Source organism: Triturus cristatus, chromosome 8 (assembly GCF_964204655.1).
Source record: "Triturus cristatus chromosome 8, aTriCri1.1, whole genome shotgun sequence".
Lineage (NCBI taxonomy): Eukaryota > Metazoa > Chordata > Amphibia > Caudata > Salamandridae > Triturus > Triturus cristatus.
The window spans coordinates 736815286-736835185 of NC_140591.1; the positions used below are offsets into that span (position 1 = coordinate 736815286).

At 41.7% G+C, this 19900-nt stretch overlaps 11 non-coding genes across 11 annotated transcripts; all 11 read left to right on the forward strand.

The window, feature by feature from the left end:
* Nucleotides 1-1117: 1117 nt before the first annotated feature.
* TRNAP-UGG (transfer RNA proline (anticodon UGG)) lies at nt 1118-1189 on the forward strand. The gene has a single exon. It is a non-coding gene; the product is annotated as a tRNA-Pro (tRNA).
* A 2315-nt stretch (nt 1190-3504) lies between these two features.
* Nucleotides 3505-3576, forward strand: TRNAP-UGG (transfer RNA proline (anticodon UGG)). Its single transcript has one exon. It is a non-coding gene; the product is annotated as a tRNA-Pro (tRNA).
* Nucleotides 3577-3848: 272 nt separating this feature from the next.
* Nucleotides 3849-3921, forward strand: TRNAV-CAC (transfer RNA valine (anticodon CAC)). Its single transcript has one exon. It is a non-coding gene; the product is annotated as a tRNA-Val (tRNA).
* A 1970-nt stretch (nt 3922-5891) lies between these two features.
* Nucleotides 5892-5963, forward strand: TRNAP-UGG (transfer RNA proline (anticodon UGG)). The gene has a single exon. It is a non-coding gene; the product is annotated as a tRNA-Pro (tRNA).
* Nucleotides 5964-8632: 2669 nt separating this feature from the next.
* Nucleotides 8633-8705, forward strand: TRNAV-CAC (transfer RNA valine (anticodon CAC)). The gene has a single exon. It is a non-coding gene; the product is annotated as a tRNA-Val (tRNA).
* Nucleotides 8706-10675: 1970 nt separating this feature from the next.
* On the forward strand, nt 10676-10747 carry TRNAP-UGG (transfer RNA proline (anticodon UGG)). The gene has a single exon. It is a non-coding gene; the product is annotated as a tRNA-Pro (tRNA).
* Nucleotides 10748-11019: 272 nt separating this feature from the next.
* TRNAV-CAC (transfer RNA valine (anticodon CAC)) lies at nt 11020-11092 on the forward strand. Its single transcript has one exon. It is a non-coding gene; the product is annotated as a tRNA-Val (tRNA).
* Nucleotides 11093-13062: 1970 nt separating this feature from the next.
* Nucleotides 13063-13134, forward strand: TRNAP-UGG (transfer RNA proline (anticodon UGG)). Its single transcript has one exon. It is a non-coding gene; the product is annotated as a tRNA-Pro (tRNA).
* Nucleotides 13135-13406: 272 nt separating this feature from the next.
* Nucleotides 13407-13479, forward strand: TRNAV-CAC (transfer RNA valine (anticodon CAC)). The gene has a single exon. It is a non-coding gene; the product is annotated as a tRNA-Val (tRNA).
* Nucleotides 13480-15459: 1980 nt separating this feature from the next.
* On the forward strand, nt 15460-15531 carry TRNAP-UGG (transfer RNA proline (anticodon UGG)). The gene has a single exon. It is a non-coding gene; the product is annotated as a tRNA-Pro (tRNA).
* Nucleotides 15532-18199: 2668 nt separating this feature from the next.
* On the forward strand, nt 18200-18272 carry TRNAV-CAC (transfer RNA valine (anticodon CAC)). The gene has a single exon. It is a non-coding gene; the product is annotated as a tRNA-Val (tRNA).
* Nucleotides 18273-19900: the final 1628 nt, after the last annotated feature.

Sequence of the window (19900 nt, forward strand, 5' to 3'; positions counted from 1 at the left end):
ATATATAGGGAGAGAGAGAGCGTCAATATAAACAGACTTTATTTCAATCAAGCTGTCTTTTCTATCCTTCAGGAGCAGAATGTTCTGATCATCAGCGCTCCAGAATGTAGTGTTTTCTTGGCAAGCATCACATATTGTGATGTGTTAGCTAAAAGTTCCATATCCTAGAGACTGATATATTCCTCTGTACTTGTACCTTGGGGATTCATCAAAACCTGGCATCATAAGCAGCTTTCTACTGCCACAGACTGGACAGCGAAACAATTTAAAATATCCCAGAAAAAGAAAATAAGCATGCTTAATCAGAGCTTTCTGGACAGGAAGGACATTTGAGCAAGTGAGGAATAAGCACTGCTTTTGTTAATTTGCATAGGCAGAATAGAGACTTCTGGGAAAAGGCCGAAATTACAGTCACAGAAAATGGCTGCATCTATAGAGAACGCTAAGAAGTGTTGGCAGCTTTTCCTCTGACCCTGGCCACTTTTACAAGCAATCCTATGATAGTGAGCAGGACCCACCCTAAAAAGGAAGGGGCATCCACTTGGACCCTTTCCACCTTTTCTAAATCTCGCCTGATCGAGCCAATTGAGCACTGATTGAGCAGATAAGCACATGTCATTCTCATTTCAGAAAGGTATTGGTTAGCTTGCTGCTAGCAGCTCAGTTATGTTATGATGTTAGAGGCTATGCAAGGAATGCTTTAGTCCAGCGATATGCAGTTTTTATTGCGCCTTGCATTCAGCAGGAAGATCTTTAGCTTGAATCTGTGGCCTAGGTATTCACCTTGGTATTTCTTTTGGCACAAAGTGAAGGAGTATTTGAGAGAAAATGCACAATGTGTTTCTTATGTTGTTATGAACAACTTGTTACTCTTTCTCATTAAGCTTCAGCCACTGCAGAAATATATAAATAAGGGCTGACTTCCTGTAAGACGTGTCCAAAGCTGGGACGGAATAAAAGGAGACACTTGTAAATGATAGTGCTATCGTTTGAGAAAGGGTAAGTTGAGACTGACTTTCATGCGTATTCACAGACCAAGCATCATAAAGATACCAGCATGATCTTCATTGCGGGCTTAGAGCCGGTATTAGCTTTTGAGAGGTAAGAGGATTTTGAGGGCTCGTTGGTCTAGGGGTATGATTCTCGCTTTGGGTGCGAGAGGTCCCGGGTTCAAATCCCGGACGAGCCCTTTTCTTGGTACTCTTTTCAAGTTGTTTTGAAGTTTGCGTTTCAAAACCAACATCAATTTTTTCTTTGCAGTAGTGGATAATTCTTTGCTAGAGTCTCATGCTTCAGCCCTGCCCAGTCTGAGCTAATACCAAACATCTGGTCTTGCATGGCATGTACGAGCGTTCAGCTAGGGATGTCGGGCAGGTTGCATGAAAGAAATCTAAAGCCAGAGGCCCATGGAATAGCCAGTTCGGAGCAGTTTCATTACAGAAAAATCAACTGTAGGTATCTGTTTCTGTAGTGTAGTGGTTATCACGTTCGCCTCACACGCGAAAGGTCCCCGGTTTGAAACCGGGCAGAAACAGTTGTTATATTGTGTTGGCTACAATGTTGATAGGTGCCGTTTTGCCATGGAATTGTCCAAGCCCTGAAGATTATTTCATGCAATCTCGTTCCAAGAAAGGGAATTCTCTCAAAACACTAAAGTAATCGGCGTGTGGATGTATCTGTTGGTTCTCAGACCTTGCTTTCAAAAGAGCCCTGCAATCGGTTCACTGCTCACCTAGAACAAGCATTAACATGGAGAATTGTTGGCACCAACAGGAATCTTATTTTAGTGGAGTGTTTCTGGCTTTGAGTGCAGAGGCCCTCGGCTCAATTCCAAGATGATCCTTCTCAAGGTGATGATACAAATGCATTGTCACCTTTACGTTTAATGTCAGAATCATTTATTTCCAGTTGGTGGTGTAAGAATGTTTGCAACAGTATGGCGATTTTTCCTAGCCATGCATGAATGAAAGCATATCACTCGCCTTTAGGTGTTTTTCTAATACATTGATATTTGCATCTTCCTTCCTAGCCTGCATGTTTGACTATCTTACAGGCTGCATGTAATAAGTATCACATCAGGGCCCTTCTTCTACTCAATTCACAACTGTTCTATCACAACATAGATAAGAAAGCTGCATCTGCTTTTGTTGTGTAGTGGTAATCAGGTTTACCTGACGTGTGAAAGCCCCATGCTTTGAAAGTACATAGTAACAAAGAAACCGATGACTTTTATAAAAAGGTGTCATGTGTGTCTCTTACTTTGCACAAAAAGTGCCAGAGATGACTTCATTTGCAGTCACTTGAAAAGTAGGGATTCTCCAATAAATGGTAAATGGTTGAAACAAATCTGAAGAAATGCATGACATACCTGTGTGTGTGTGTGTACGCATGTATGTATATATAGGGAGAGAGAGAGCGTCAATATAAACAGACTTTATTTCAATCAAGCTGTCTTTTCTATCCTTCAGGAGCAGAATGTTCTGATCATCAGCGCTCCAGAATGTAGTGTTTTCTTGGCAAGCATCACATATTGTGATGTGTTAGCTAAAAGTTCCATATCCTAGAGACTGATATATTCCTCTGTACTTGTACCTTGGGGATTCATCAAAACCTGGCATCATAAGCAGCTTTCTACTGCCACAGACTGGACAGCGAAACAATTTAAAATATCCCAGAAAAAGAAAATAAGCATGCTTAATCAGAGCTTTCTGGACAGGAAGGACCTTTGAGCAAGTGAGGAATAAGCACTGCTTTTGTTAATTTGCATAGGCAGAATAGAGACTTCTGGGAAAAGGCCGAAATTACAGTCACAGAAAATGGCTGCATCTATAGAGAACGCTAAGAAGTGTTGGCAGCTTTTCCTCTGACCCTGACCACTTTTACAAGCAATCCTATGATAGTCAGCAGGACCCACCCTAAAAAGGAAGGGGCATCCACTTGGACCCTTTCCACCTTTTCTAAATCTCGCCTGATTGAGCACTGATTGAGCAGATAAGCACATGTCATTCTCATTTCAGAAAGGTATTGGTTAGCTTGCTGCTAGCAGCTCAGTTATGTTATGATGTTAGAGGCTATGCAAGGAATGCTTTAGTCCAGCGATATGCAGTTTTTATTGCGCCTTGCCTTCACCAGGAAGATCTTTAGCTTGAATCTGTGGCCTAGGTATTCACCTTGGTATTTCTTTTGGCACAAAGTGAAGGAGTATTTGAGAGAAAATGCACAATGTGTTTCTTATGTTATTATGAACAACTTGTTACTCTTTCTCATTAAGCTTCAGCCACTGCAGAAATATATAAATAAGGGCTGACTTCCTGTAAGACGTGTCCAAAGCTGGGACGGAATAAAAGGAGACACTTGTAAATGATAGTGCTATCGTTTGAGAAAGGGTAAGTTGAGACTGACTTTCATGCGTATTCACAGACCAAGCATCATAAAGATACCAGCATGATCTTCATTGCGGGCTTAGAGCCAGTATTAGCTTTTGAGCGGTAAGAGGATTTTGAGGGCTCGTTGGTCTAGGGGTATGATTCTCGCTTTGGGTGCGAGAGGTCCCGGGTTCAAATCCCGGACGAGCCCTTTTCTTGGTACTCTTTTCAAGTTGTTTTGAAGTTTGCGTTTCAAAACCAACATCAATTTTTTCTTTGCAGTAGTGGATAATTCTTTGCTAGAGTCTCATGCTTCAGCCCTGCCCAATCTGAGCTAATACCAAACATCTGGTCTTGCATGGCATGTACGAGCGTTCAGCTAGGGATGTCGGGCAGGTTGCATGAAAGAAATCTAAAGCCAGAGGCCCATGGAATAGCCAGTTCGGAGCAGTTTCATTACAGAAAAATCAACTGTAGGTATCTGTTTCTGTAGTGTAGTGGTTATCACGTTCGCCTCACACGCGAAAGGTCCCCGGTTCGAAACCGGGCAGAAACAGTTGTTATATTGTGTTGGCTACAATGTTGATAGGTGCCGTTTTGCCATGGAATTGTCCAAGCCCTGAAGATTATTTCATGCAATCTCGTTCCAAGAAAGGGAATTCTCTCAAAACACTAAAGTAATCGGCGTGTGGATGTATCTGTTGGTTCTCAGACCTTGCTTTCAAAAGAGCCCTGCAATCGGTTCACTGCTCACCTAGAACAAGCATTAACATGGAGAATTGTTGGCACCAACAGGAATCTTATTTTAGTGGAGTGTTTCTGGCTTTGAGTGCAGAGGCCCTCGGCTCAATTCCAAGATGATCCTTCTCAAGGTGATGATACAAATGCATTGTCACCTTTACGTTTAATGTCAGAATCATTTATTTCCAGTTGGTGGTGTAAGAATGTTTGCAACAGTATGGCGATTTTTCCTAGCCATGCATGAATGAAAGCATATCACTCGCCTTTAGGTGTTTTTCTAATACATTGATATTTGCATCTTCCTTCCTAGCCTGCATGTTTGACTATCTTACAGGCTGCATGTAATAAGTATCACATCAGGGCCCTTCTTCTACTCAATTCACAACTGTTCTATCACGACATAGATAAGAAAGCTGCATCTGCTTTTGTTGTGTAGTGGTAATCAGGTTTACCTGACGTGTGAAAGCCCCATGCTTTGAAAGTACACAGTAACAAAGAAACCGATGACTTTTATAAAAAGGTGTCATGTGTGTCTCTTACTTTGCTCAAAAAGTGCCAGAGATGACTTCATTTGCAGTCACTTGAAAAGTAGGGATTCTCCAATAAATGGTAAATGGTTGAAACAAATCTGAAGAAATGCATGACATACCTGTGTGTGTGTGTGTATGCATGTATGTATATATAGGGAGAGAGAGAGCGTCAATATAAACAGACTTTATTTCAATCAAGCTGTCTTTTCTATCCTTCAGGAGCAGAATGTTCTGATCATCAGCGCTCCAGAATGTAGTGTTTTCTTGGCAAGCATCACATATTGTGATGTGTTAGCTAAAAGTTCCATATCCTAGAGACAGATATATTCCTCTGTACTTGTACCTTGGGGATTCATCAAAACCTGGCATCATAAGCAGCTTTCTACTGCCACAGACTGGACAGCGAAACAATTTAAAATATCCCAGAAAAAGAAAATAAGCATGCTTAATCAGAGCTTTCTGGACAGGAAGGACCTTTGAGCAAGTGAGGAATAAGCACTGCTTTTGTTAATTTGCATAGGCAGAATAGAGACTTCTGGGAAAAGGCCGAAATTACAGTCACAGAAAATGGCTGCATCTATAGAGAACGCTAAGAAGTGTTGGCAGCTTTTCCTCTGACCCTGACCACTTTTACAAGCAATCCTATGATAGTCAGCAGGACCCACCCTAAAAAGGAAGGGGCATCCACTTGGACCCTTTCCACCTTTTCTAAATCTCGCCTGATTGAGCACTGATTGAGCAGATAAGCACATGTCATTCTCATTTCAGAAAGGTATTGGTTAGCTTGCTGCTAGCAGCTCAGTTATGTTATGATGTTAGAGGCTATGCAAGGAATGCTTTAGTCCAGCGATATGCAGTTTTTATTGCGCCTTGCATTCAGCAGGAAGATCTTTAGCTTGAATCTGTGGCCTAGGTATTCACCTTGGTATTTCTTTTGGCACAAAGTGAAGGAGTATTTGAGAGAAAATGCACAATGTGTTTCTTATGTTGTTATGAACAACTTGTTACTCTTTCTCATTAAGCTTCAGCCACTGCAGAAATATATAAATAAGGGCTGACTTCCTGTAAGACGTGTCCAAAGCTGGGACGGAATAAAAGGAGACACTTGTAAATGATAGTGCTATCGTTTGAGAAAGGGTAAGTTGAGACTGACTTTCATGCGTATTCACAGACCAAGCATCATAAAGATACCAGCATGATCTTCATTGCGGGCTTAGAGCCGGTATTAGCTTTTGAGAGGTAAGAGGATTTTGAGGGCTCGTTGGTCTAGGGGTATGATTCTCGCTTTGGGTGCGAGAGGTCCCGGGTTCAAATCCCGGACGAGCCCTTTTCTTGGTACTCTTTTCAAGTTGTTTTGAAGTTTGCGTTTCAAAACCAACATCAATTTTTTCTTTGCAGTAGTGGATAATTCTTTGCTAGAGTCTCATGCTTCAGCCCTGCCCAGTCTGAGCTAATACCAAACATCTGGTCTTGCATGGCATGTACGAGCGTTCAGCTAGGGATGTCGGGCAGGTTGCATGAAAGAAATCTAAAGCCAGAGGCCCATGGAATAGCCAGTTCGGAGCAGTTTCATTACAGAAAAATCAACTGTAGGTATCTGTTTCTGTAGTGTAGTGGTTATCACGTTCGCCTCACACGCGAAAGGTCCCCGGTTTGAAACCGGGCAGAAACAGTTGTTATATTGTGTTGGCTACAATGTTGATAGGTGCCGTTTTGCCATGGAATTGTCCAAGCCCTGAAGATTATTTCATGCAATCTCGTTCCAAGAAAGGGAATTCTCTCAAAACACTAAAGTAATCGGCGTGTGGATGTATCTGTTGGTTCTCAGACCTTGCTTTCAAAAGAGCCCTGCAATCGGTTCACTGCTCACCTAGAACAAGCATTAACATGGAGAATTGTTGGCACCAACAGGAATCTTATTTTAGTGGAGTGTTTCTGGCTTTGAGTGCAGAGGCCCTCGGCTCAATTCCAAGATGATCCTTCTCAAGGTGATGATACAAATGCATTGTCACCTTTACGTTTAATGTCAGAATCATTTATTTCCAGTTGGTGGTGTAAGAATGTTTGCAACAGTATGGCGATTTTTCCTAGCCATGCATGAATGAAAGCATATCACTCGCCTTTAGGTGTTTTTCTAATACATTGATATTTGCATCTTCCTTCCTAGCCTGCATGTTTGACTATCTTACAGGCTGCATGTAATAAGTATCACATCAGGGCCCTTCTTCTACTCAATTCACAACTGTTCTATCACGACATAGATAAGAAAGCTGCATCTGCTTTTGTTGTGTAGTGGTAATCAGGTTTACCTGACGTGTGAAAGCCCCATGCTTTGAAAGTACATAGTAACAAAGAAACCGATGACTTTTAAAAAAAGGTGTCATGTGTGTCTCTTACTTTGCACAAAAAGTGCCAGAGATGACTTCATTTGCAGTCACTTGAAAAGTAGGGATTCTCCAATAAATGGTAAATGGTTGAAACAAATCTGAAGAAATGCATGACATACCTGTGTGTGTGTGTGTACGCATGTATGTATATATAGGGAGAGAGAGAGCGTCAATATAAACAGACTTTATTTCAATCAAGCTGTCTTTTCTATCCTTCAGGAGCAGAATGTTCTGATCATCAGCGCTCCAGAATGTAGTGTTTTCTTGGCAAGCATCACATATTGTGATGTGTTAGCTAAAAGTTCCATATCCTAGAGACTGATATATTCCTCTGTACTTGTACCTTGGGGATTCATCAAAACCTGGCATCATAAGCAGCTTTCTACTGACACAGACTGGACAGCGAAACAATTTAAAATATCCCAGAAAAAGAAAATAAGCATGCTTAATCAGAGCTTTCTGGACAGGAAGGACATTTGAGCAAGTGAGGAATAAGCACTGCTTTTGTTAATTTGCATAGGCAGAATAGAGACTTCTGGGAAAAGGCCGAAATTACAGTCACAGAAAATGGCTGCATCTATAGAGAACGCTAAGAAGTGTTGGCAGCTTTTCCTCTGACCCTGGCCACTTTTACAAGCAATCCTATGATAGTCAGCAGGACCCACCCTAAAAAGGAAGGGGCATCCACTTGGACCCTTTCCACCTTTTCTAAATCTCGCCTGATCGAGCCTGATTGAGCACTGATTGAGCAGATAAGCACATGTCATTCTCATTTCAGAAAGGTATTGGTTAGCTTGCTGCTAGCAGCTCAGTTATGTTATGATGTTAGAGGCTATGCAAGGAATGCTTTAGTCCAGCGATATGCAGTTTTTATTGCGCCTTGCATTCAGCAGGAAGATCTTTAGCTTGAATCTGTGGCCTAGGTATTCACCTTGGTATTTCTTTTGGCACAAAGTGAAGGAGTATTTGAGAGAAAATGCACAATGTGTTTCTTATGCTGTTATGAACAACTTGTTACTCTTTCTCATTAAGCTTCAGCCACTGCAGAAATATATAAATAAGGGCTGACTTCCTGTAAGACGTGTCCAAAGCTGGGACGGAATAAAAGGAGACACTTGTAAATGATAGTGCTATCGTTTGAGAAAGGGTAAGTTGAGACTGACTTTCATGCGTATTCACAGACCAAGCATCATAAAGATACCAGCATGATCTTCATTGCGGGCTTAGAGCCGTTATTAGCTTTTGAGAGGTAAGAGGATTTTGAGGGCTCGTTGGTCTAGGGGTATGATTCTCACTTTGGGTGCGAGAGGTCCCGGGTTCAAATCCCGGACGAGCCCTTTTCTTGGTACTCTTTTCAAGTTGTTTTGAAGTTTGCGTTTCAAAACCAACATCAATTTTTTCTTTGCAGTAGTGGATAATTCTTTGCTAGAGTCTCATGCTTCAGCCCTGCCCAGTCTGAGCTAATACCAAACATCTGGTCTTGCATGGCATGTACGAGCGTTCAGCTAGGGATGTCGGGCAGGTTGCATGAAAGAAATCTAAAGCCAGAGGCCCATGGAATAGCCAGTTCGGAGCAGTTTCATTACAGAAAAATCAACTGTAGGTATCTGTTTCTGTAGTGTAGTGGTTATCACGTTCGCCTCACACGCGAAAGGTCCCCGGTTCGAAACCGGGCAGAAACAGTTGTTATATTGTGTTGGCTACAATGTTGATAGGTGCCGTTTTGCCATGGAATTGTCCAAGCCCTGAAGATTATTTCATGCAATCTCGTTCCAAGAAAGGGAATTCTCTCAAAACACTAAAGTAATCAGCGTGTGGATGTATCTGTTGGTTCTCAGACCTTGCTTTCAAAAGAGCCCTGCAATCGGTTCACTGCTCACCTAGAACAAGCATTAACATGGAGAATTGTTGGCACCAACAGGAATCTTATTTTAGTGGAGTGTTTCTGGCTTTGAGTGCAGAGGCCCTCGGCTCAATTCCAAGATGATCCTTCTCAAGGTGATGATACAAATGCATTGTCACCTTTACGTTTAATGTCAGAATCATTTATTTCCAGTTGGTGGTGTAAGAATGTTTGCAACTGTATGGCGATTTTTCCTAGCCATGCATGAATGAAAGCATATCACTCGCCTTTAGGTGTTTTTCTAATACATTGATATTTGCATCTTCCTTCCTAGCCTGCATGTTTGACTATCTTACAGGCTGCATGTAATAAGTATCACATCAGGGCCCTTCTTCTACTCAATTCACAACTGTTCTATCACGACATAGATAAGAAAGCTGCATCTGCTTTTGTTGTGTAGTGGTAATCAGGTTTACCTGACGTGTGAAAGCCCCACGCTTTGAAAGTACACAGTAACAAAGAAACCGATGACTTTTATAAAAAGGTGTCATGTGTGTCTCTTACTTTGCACAAAAAGTGCCAGAGATGACTTCATTTGCAGTCACTTGAAAAGTAGGGATTCTCCAATAAATGGTAAATGGTTGAAACAAATCTGAAGAAATGCATGACATACCTGTGTGTGTGTGTGTACGCATGTATGTATATATAGGGAGAGAGAGAGCGTCAATATAAACAGACTTTATTTCAATCAAGCTGTCTTTTCTATCCTTCAGGAGCAGAATGTTCTGATCATCAGCGCTCCAGAATGTAGTGTTTTCTTGGCAAGCATCACATATTGTGATGTGTTAGCTAAAAGTTCCATATCCTAGAGACTGATATATTCCTCTGTACTTGTACCTTGGGGATTCATCAAAACCTGGCATCATAAGCAGCTTTCTACTGCCACAGACTGGACAGCGAAACAATTTAAAATATCCCAGAAAAAGAAAATAAGCATGCTTAATCAGAGCTTTCTGGACAGGAAGGACCTTTGAGCAAGTGAGGAATAAGCACTGCTTTTGTTAATTTGCATAGGCAGAATAGAGACTTCTGGGAAAAGGCCGAAATTACAGTCACAGAAAATGGCTGCATCTATAGAGAACGCTAAGAAGTGTTGGCAGCTTTTCCTCTGACCCTGACCACTTTTACAAGCAATCCTATGATAGTCAGCAGGACCCACCCTAAAAAGGAAGGGGCATCCACTTGGACCCTTTCCACCTTTTCTAAATCTCGCCTGATTGAGCACTGATTGAGCAGATAAGCACATGTCATTCTCATTTCAGAAAGGTATTGGTTAGCTTGCTGCTAGCAGCTCAGTTATGTTATGATGTTAGAGGCTATGCAAGGAATGCTTTAGTCCAGCGATATGCAGTTTTTATTGCGCCTTGCCTTCACCAGGAAGATCTTTAGCTTGAATCTGTGGCCTAGGTATTCACCTTGGTATTTCTTTTGGCACAAAGTGAAGGAGTATTTGAGAGAAAATGCACAATGTGTTTCTTATGTTATTATGAACAACTTGTTACTCTTTCTCATTAAGCTTCAGCCACTGCAGAAATATATAAATAAGGGCTGACTTCCTGTAAGACGTGTCCAAAGCTGGGACGGAATAAAAGGAGACACTTGTAAATGATAGTGCTATCGTTTGAGAAAGGGTAAGTTGAGACTGACTTTCATGCGTATTCACAGACCAAGCATCATAAAGATACCAGCATGATCTTCATTGCGGGCTTAGAGCCGGTATTAGCTTTTGAGCGGTAAGAGGATTTTGAGGGCTCGTTGGTCTAGGGGTATGATTCTCGCTTTGGGTGCGAGAGGTCCCGGGTTCAAATCCCGGACGAGCCCTTTTCTTGGTACTCTTTTCAAGTTGTTTTGAAGTTTGCGTTTCAAAACCAACATCAATTTTTTCTTTGCAGTAGTGGATAATTCTTTGCTAGAGTCTCATGCTTCAGCCCTGCCCAATCTGAGCTAATACCAAACATCTGGTCTTGCATGGCATGTACGAGCGTTCAGCTAGGGATGTCGGGCAGGTTGCATGAAAGAAATCTAAAGCCAGAGGCCCATGGAATAGCCAGTTCGGAGCAGTTTCATTACAGAAAAATCAACTGTAGGTATCTGTTTCTGTAGTGTAGTGGTTATCACGTTCGCCTCACACGCGAAAGGTCCCCGGTTCGAAACCGGGCAGAAACAGTTGTTATATTGTGTTGGCTACAATGTTGATAGGTGCCGTTTTGCCATGGAATTGTCCAAGCCCTGAAGATTATTTCATGCAATCTCGTTCCAAGAAAGGGAATTCTCTCAAAACACTAAAGTAATCGGCGTGTGGATGTATCGGTTGGTTCTCAGACCTTGCTTTCAAAAGAGCCCTGCAATCGGTTCACTGCTCACCTAGAACAAGCATTAACATGGAGAATTGTTGGCACCAACAGGAATCTTATTTTAGTGGAGTGTTTCTGGCTTTGAGTGCAGAGGCCCTCGGCTCAATTCCAAGATGATCCTTCTCAAGGTGATGATACAAATGCATTGTCACCTTTACGTTTAATGTCAGAATCATTTATTTCCAGTTGGTGGTGTAAGAATGTTTGCAACAGTATGGCGATTTTTCCTAGCCATGCATGAATTAAAGCATATCACTCGCCTTTAGGTGTTTTTCTAATACATTGATATTTGCATCTTCCTTCCTAGCCTGCATGTTTGACTATCTTACAGGCTGCATGTAATAAGTATCACATCAGGGCCCTTCTTCTACTCAATTCACAACTGTTCTATCACGACATAGATAAGAAAGCTGCATCTGCTTTTGTTGTGTAGTGGTAATCAGGTTTACCTGACGTGTGAAAGCCCCATGCTTTGAAAGTACACAGTAACAAAGAAACCGATGACTTTTATAAAAAGGTGTCATGTGTGTCTCTTACTTTGCTCAAAAAGTGCCAGAGATGACTTCATTTGCAGTCACTTGAAAAGTAGGGATTCTCCAATAAATGGTAAATGGTTGAAACAAATCTGAAGAAATGCATGACATACCTGTGTGTGTGTGTGTATGCATGTATGTATATATAGGGAGAGAGAGAGCGTCAATATAAACAGACTTTATTTCAATCAAGCTGTCTTTTCTATCCTTCAGGAGCAGAATGTTCTGATCATCAGCGCTCCAGAATGTAGTGTTTTCTTGGCAAGCATCACATATTGTGATGTGTTAGCTAAAAGTTCCATATCCTAGAGACAGATATATTCCTCTGTACTTGTACCTTGGGGATTCATCAAAACCTGGCATCATAAGCAGCTTTCTACTGCCACAGACTGGACAGCGAAACAATTTAAAATATCCCAGAAAAAGAAAATAAGCATGCTTAATCAGAGCTTTCTGGACAGGAAGGACCTTTGAGCAAGTGAGGAATAAGCACTGCTTTTGTTAATTTGCATAGGCAGAATAGAGACTTCTGGGAAAAGGCCGAAATTACAGTCACAGAAAATGGCTGCATCTATAGAGAACGCTAAGAAGTGTTGGCAGCTTTTCCTCTGACCCTGACCACTTTTACAAGCAATCCTATGATAGTCAGCAGGACCCACCCTAAAAAGGAAGGGGCATCCACTTGGACCCTTTCCACCTTTTCTAAATCTCGCCTGATTGAGCACTGATTGAGCAGATAAGCACATGTCATTCTCATTTCAGAAAGGTATTGGTTAGCTTGCTGCTAGCAGCTCAGTTATGTTATGATGTTAGAGGCTATGCAAGGAATGCTTTAGTCCAGCGATATGCAGTTTTTATTGCGCCTTGCCTTCACCAGGAAGATCTTTAGCTTGAATCTGTGGCCTAGGTATTCACCTTGGTATTTCTTTTGGCACAAAGTGAAGGAGTATTTGAGAGAAAATGCACAATGTGTTTCTTATGTTATTATGAACAACTTGTTACTCTTTCTCATTAAGCTTCAGCCACTGCAGAAATATATAAATAAGGGCTGACTTCCTGTAAGACGTGTCCAAAGCTGGGACGGAATAAAAGGAGACACTTGTAAATGATAGTGCTATCGTTTGAGAAAGGGTAAGTTGAGACTGACTTTCATGCGTATTCACAGACCAAGCATCATAAAGATACCAGCATGATCTTCATTGCGGGCTTAGAGCCGGTATTAGCTTTTGAGCGGTAAGAGGATTTTGAGGGCTCGTTGGTCTAGGGGTATGATTCTCGCTTTGGGTGCGAGAGGTCCCGGGTTCAAATCCCGGACGAGCCCTTTTCTTGGTACTCTTTTCAAGTTGTTTTGAAGTTTGCGTTTCAAAACCAACATCAATTTTTTCTTTGCAGTAGTGGATAATTCTTTGCTAGAGTCTCATGCTTCAGCCCTGCCCAATCTGAGCTAATACCAAACATCTGGTCTTGCATGGCATGTACGAGCGTTCAGCTAGGGATGTCGGGCAGGTTGTATGAAAGAAATCTAAAGCCAGAGGCCCATGGAATAGCCAGTTCGGAGCAGTTTCATTACAGAAAAATCAACTGTAGGTATCTGTTTCTGTAGTGTAGTGGTTATCACGTTCGCCTCACACGCGAAAGGTCCCCGGTTCGAAACCGGGCAGAAACAGTTGTTATATTGTGTTGGCTACAATGTTGATAGGTGCCGTTTTGCCATGGAATTGTCCAAGCCCTGAAGATTATTTCATGCAATCTCGTTCCAAGAAAGGGAATTCTCTCAAAACACTAAAGTAATCGGCGTGTGGATGTATCTGTTGGTTCTCAGACCTTGCTTTCAAAAGAGCCCTGCAATCGGTTCACTGCTCACCTAGAACAAGCATTAACATGGAGAATTGTTGGCACCAACAGGAATCTTATTTTAGTGGAGTGTTTCTGGCTTTGAGTGCAGAGGCCCTCGGCTCAATTCCAAGATGATCCTTCTCAAGGTGATGATACAAATGCATTGTCACCTTTACGTTTAATGTCAGAATCATTTATTTCCAGTTGGTGGTGTAAGAATGTTTGCAACAGTATGGCGATTTTTCCTAGCCATGCATGAATGAAAGCATATCACTCGCCTTTAGGTGTTTTTCTAATACATTGATATTTGCATCTTCCTTCCTAGCCTGCATGTTTGACTATCTTACAGGCTGCATGTAATAAGTATCACATCAGGGCCCTTCTTCTACTCAATTCACAACTGTTCTATCACGACATAGATAAGAAAGCTGCATCTGCTTTTGTTGTGTAGTGGTAATCAGGTTTACCTGACGTGTGAAAGCCCCATGCTTTGAAAGTACACAGTAACAAAGAAACCGATGACTTTTATAAAAAGGTGTCATGTGTGTCTCTTACTTTGCACAAAAAGTGCCAGAGATGACTTCATTTGCAGTCACTTGAAAAGTAGGGATTCTCCAATAAATGGTAAATGGTTGAAACAAATCTGAAGAAATGCATGACATACCTGTGTGTGTGTGTGTACGCATGTATGTATATATAGGGAGAGAGAGAGCGTCAATATAAACAGACTTTATTTCAATCAAGCTGTCTTTTCTATCCTTCAGGAGCAGAATGTTCTGATCATCAGCGCTCCAGAATGTAGTGTTTTCTTGGCAAGCATCACATATTGTGATGTGTTAGCTAAAAGTTCCATATCCTAGAGACTGATATATTCCTCTGTACTTGTACCTTGGGGATTCATCAAAACCTGGCATCATAAGCAGCTTTCTACTGCCACAGACTGGACAGCGAAACAATTTAAAATATCCCAGAAAAAGAAAATAAGCATGCTTAATCAGAGCTTTCTGGACAGGAAGGACATTTGAGCAAGTGAGGAATAAGCACTGCTTTTGTTAATTTGCATAGGCAGAATAGAGACTTCTGGGAAAAGGCCGAAATTACAGTCACAGAAAATGGCTGCATCTATAGAGAACGCTAAGAAGTGTTGGCAGCTTTTCCTCTGACCCTGGCCACTTTTACAAGCAATCCTATGATAGTGAGCAGGACCCACCCTAAAAAGGAAGGGGCATCCACTTGGACCCTTTCCACCTTTTCTAAATCTCGCCTGATCGAGCCTGATTGAGCACTGATTGAGCAGATAAGCACATGTCATTCTCATTTCAGAAAGGTATTGGTTAGCTTGCTGCTAGCAGCTCAGTTATGTTATGATGTTAGAGGCTATGCACGGAATGCTTTAGTCCAGCGATATGCAGTTTTTATTGCGCCTTGCATTCAGCAGGAAGATCTTTAGCTTGAATCTGTGGCCTAGGTATTCACCTTGGTATTTCTTTTGGCACAAAGTGAAGGAGTATTTGAGAGAAAATGCACAATGTGTTTCTTATGTTGTTATGAACAACTTGTTACTCTTTCTCATTAAGCTTCAGCCACTGCAGAAATATATAAATAAGGGCTGACTTCCTGTAAGACGTGTCCAAAGCTGGGACGGAATAAAAGGAGACACTTGTAAATGATAGTGCTATCGTTTGAGAAAGGGTAAGTTGAGACTGACTTTCATGCGTATTCACAGACCAAGCATCATAAAGATACCAGCATGATCTTCATTGCGGGCTTAGAGCCGGTATTAGCTTTTGAGAGGTAAGAGGATTTTGAGGGCTCGTTGGTCTAGGGGTATGATTCTCGCTTTGGGTGCGAGAGGTCCCGGGTTCAAATCCCGGACGAGCCCTTTTCTTGGTACTCTTTTCAAGTTGTTTTGAAGTTTGCGTTTCAAAACCAACATCAATTTTTTCTTTGCAGTAGTGGATAATTCTTTGCTAGAGTCTCATGCTTCAGCCCTGCCCAGTCTGAGCTAATACCAAACATCTGGTCTTGCATGGCATGTACGAGCGTTCAGCTAGGGATGTCGGGCAGGTTGCATGAAAGAAATCTAAAGCCAGAGGCCCATGGAATAGCCAGTTCGGAGCAGTTTCATTACAGAAAAATCAACTGTAGGTATCTGTTTCTGTAGTGTAGTGGTTATCACGTTTGCCTCACACGCGAAAGGTCCCCGGTTTGAAACCGGGCAGAAACAGTTGTTATATTGTGTTGGCTACAATGTTGATAGGTGCCGTTTTGCCATGGAATTGTCCAAGCCCTGAAGATTATTTCATGCAATCTCGTTCCAAGAAAGGGAATTCTCTCAAAACACTAAAGTAATCGGCGTGTGGATGTATCTGTTGGTTCTCAGACCTTGCTTTCAAAAGAGCCCTGCAATCGGTTCACTGCTCACCTAGAACAAGCATTAACATGGAGAATTGTTGGCACCAACAGGAATCTTATTTTAGTGGAGTGTTTCTGGCTTTGAGTGCAGAGGCCCTCGGCTCAATTCCAAGATGATCCTTCTCAAGGTGATGATACAAATGCATTGTCACCTTTACGTTTAATGTCAGAATCATTTATTTCCAGTTGGTGGTGTAAGAATGTTTGCAACAGTATGGCGATTTTTCCTAGCCATGCATGAATTAAAGCATATCACTCGCCTTTAGGTGTTTTTCTAATACATTGATATTTGCATCTTCCTTCCTAGCCTGCATGTTTGACTATCTTACAGGCTGCATGTAATAAGTATCACATCAGGGCCCTTCTTCTACTCAATTCACAACTGTTCTATCACGACATAGATAAGAAAGCTGCATCTGCTTTTGTTGTGTAGTGGTAATCAGGTTTACCTGACGTGTGAAAGCCCCATGCTTTGAAAGTACACAGTAACAAAGAAACCGATGACTTTTATAAAAAGGTGTCATGTGTGTCTCTTACTTTGCACAAAAAGTGCCAGAGATGACTTCATTTGCAGTCACTTGAAAAGTAGGGATTCTCCAATAAATGGTAAATGGTTGAAACAAATCTGAAGAAATGCATGACATACCTGTGTGTGTGTGTGTACGCATGTATGTATATATAGGGAGAGAGAGAGCGTCAATATAAACAGACTTTATTTCAATCAAGCTGTCTTTTCTATCCTTCAGGAGCAGAATGTTCTGATCATCAGCGCTCCAGAATGTAGTGTTTTCTTGGCAAGCATCACATATTGTGATGTGTTAGCTAAAAGTTCCATATCCTAGAGACTGATATATTCCTCTGTACTTGTACCTTGGGGATTCATCAAAACCTGGCATCATAAGCAGCTTTCTACTGCCACAGACTGGACAGCGAAACAATTTAAAATATCCCAGAAAAAGAAAATAAGCATGCTTAATCAGAGCTTTCTGGACAGGAAGGACATTTGAGCAAGTGAGGAATAAGCACTGCTTTTGTTAATTTGCATAGGCAGAATAGAGACTTCTGGGAAAAGGCCGAAATTACAGTCACAGAAAATGGCTGCATCTATAGAGAACGCTAAGAAGTGTTGGCAGCTTTTCCTCTGACCCTGGCCACTTTTACAAGCAATCCTATGATAGTGAGCAGGACCCACCCTAAAAAGGAAGGGGCATCCACTTGGACCCTTTCCACCTTTTCTAAATCTCGCCTGATCGAGCCAATTGAGCACTGATTGAGCAGATAAGCACATGTCATTCTCATTTCAGAAAGGTATTGGTTAGCTTGCTGCTAGCAGCTCAGTTATGTTATGATGTTAGAGGCTATGCAAGGAATGCTTTAGTCCAGCGATATGCAGTTTTTATTGCGCCTTGCATTCAGCAGGAAGATCTTTAGCTTGAATCTGTGGCCTAGGTATTCACCTTGGTATTTCTTTTGGCACAAAGTGAAGGAGTATTTGAGAGAAAATGCACAATGTGTTTCTTATGCTGTTATGAACAACTTGTTACTCTTTCTCATTAAGCTTCAGCCACTGCAGAAATATATAAATAAGGGCTGACTTCCTGTAAGACGTGTCCAAAGCTGGGACGGAATAAAAGGAGACACTTGTAAATGATAGTGCTATCGTTTGAGAAAGGGTAAGTTGAGACTGACTTTCATGCGTATTCACAGACCAAGCATCATAAAGATACCAGCATGATCTTCATTGCGGGCTTAGAGCCGTTATTAGCTTTTGAGAGGTAAGAGGATTTTGAGGGCTCGTTGGTCTAGGGGTATGATTCTCACTTTGGGTGCGAGAGGTCCCGGGTTCAAATCCCGGACGAGCCCTTTTCTTGGTACTCTTTTCAAGTTGTTTTGAAGTTTGCGTTTCAAAACCAACATCAATTTTTTCTTTGCAGTAGTGGATAATTCTTTGCTAGAGTCTCATGCTTCAGCCCTGCCCAGTCTGAGCTAATACCAAACATCTGGTCTTGCATGGCATGTACGAGCGTTCAGCTAGGGATGTCGGGCAGGTTGCATGAAAGAAATCTAAAGCCAGAGGCCCATGGAATAGCCAGTTCAGAGCAGTTTCATTACAGAAAAATCAACTGTAGGTATCTGTTTCTGTAGTGTAGTGGTTATCACGTTTGCCTCACACGCGAAAGGTCCCCGGTTCGAAACCGGGCAGAAACAGTTGTTATATTGTGTTGGCTACAATGTTGATAGGTGCCGTTTTGCCATGGAATTGTCCAAGCCCTGAAGATTATTTCATGCAATCTCGTTCCAAGAAAGGGAATTCTCTCAAAACACTAAAGTAATCAGCGTGTGGATGTATCTGTTGGTTCTCAGACCTTGCTTTCAAAAGAGCCCTGCAATCGGTTCACTGCTCACCTAGAACAAGCATTAACATGGAGAATTGTTGGCACCAACAGGAATCTTATTTTAGTGGAGTGTTTCTGGCTTTGAGTGCAGAGGCCCTCGGCTCAATTCCAAGATGATCCTTCTCAAGGTGATGATACAAATGCATTGTCACCTTTACGTTTAATGTCAGAATCATTTATTTCCAGTTGGTGGTGTAAGAATGTTTGCAACTGTATGGCGATTTTTCCTAGCCATGCATGAATGAAAGCATATCACTCGCCTTTAGGTGTTTTTCTAATACATTGATATTTGCATCTTCCTTCCTAGCCTGCATGTTTGACTATCTTACAGGCTGCATGTAATAAGTATCACATCAGGGCCCTTCTTCTACTCAATTCACAACTGTTCTATCACGACATAGATAAGAAAGCTGCATCTGCTTTTGTTGTGTAGTGGTAATCAGGTTTACCTGACGTGTGAAAGCCCCACGCTTTGAAAGTACACAGTAACAAAGAAACCGATGACTTTTATAAAAAGGTGTCATGTGTGTCTCTTACTTTGCACAAAAAGTGCCAGAGATGACTTCATTTGCAGTCACTTGAAAAGTAGGGATTCTCCAATAAATGGTAAATGGTTGAAACAAATCTGAAGAAATGCATGACATACCTGTGTGTGTGTGTGTACGCATGTATGTATATATAGGGAGAGAGAGAGCGTCAATATAAACAGACTTTATTTCAATCAAGCTGTCTTTTCTATCCTTCAGGAGCAGAATGTTCTGATCATCAGCGCTCCAGAATGTAGTGTTTTCTTGGCAAGCATCACATATTGTGATGTGTTAGCTAAAAGTTCCATATCCTAGAGACTGATATATTCCTCTGTACTTGTACCTTGGGGATTCATCAAAACCTGGCATCATAAGCAGCTTTCTACTGCCACAGACTGGACAGCGAAACAATTTAAAATATCCCAGAAAAAGAAAATAAGCATGCTTAATCAGAGCTTTCTGGACAGGAAGGACCTTTGAGCAAGTGAGGAATAAGCACTGCTTTTGTTAATTTGCATAGGCAGAATAGAGACTTCTGGGAAAAGGCCGAAATTACAGTCACAGAAAATGGCTGCATCTATAGAGAACGCTAAGAAGTGTTGGCAGCTTTTCCTCTGACCCTGACCACTTTTACAAGCAATCCTATGATAGTCAGCAGGACCCACCCTAAAAAGGAAGGGGCATCCACTTGGACCCTTTCCACCTTTTCTAAATCTCGCCTGATTGAGCACTGATTGAGCAGATAAGCACATGTCATTCTCATTTCAGAAAGGTATTGGTTAGCTTGCTGCTAGCAGCTCAGTTATGTTATGATGTTAGAGGCTATGCAAGGAATGCTTTAGTCCAGCGATATGCAGTTTTTATTGCGCCTTGCCTTCACCAGGAAGATCTTTAGCTTGAATCTGTGGCCTAG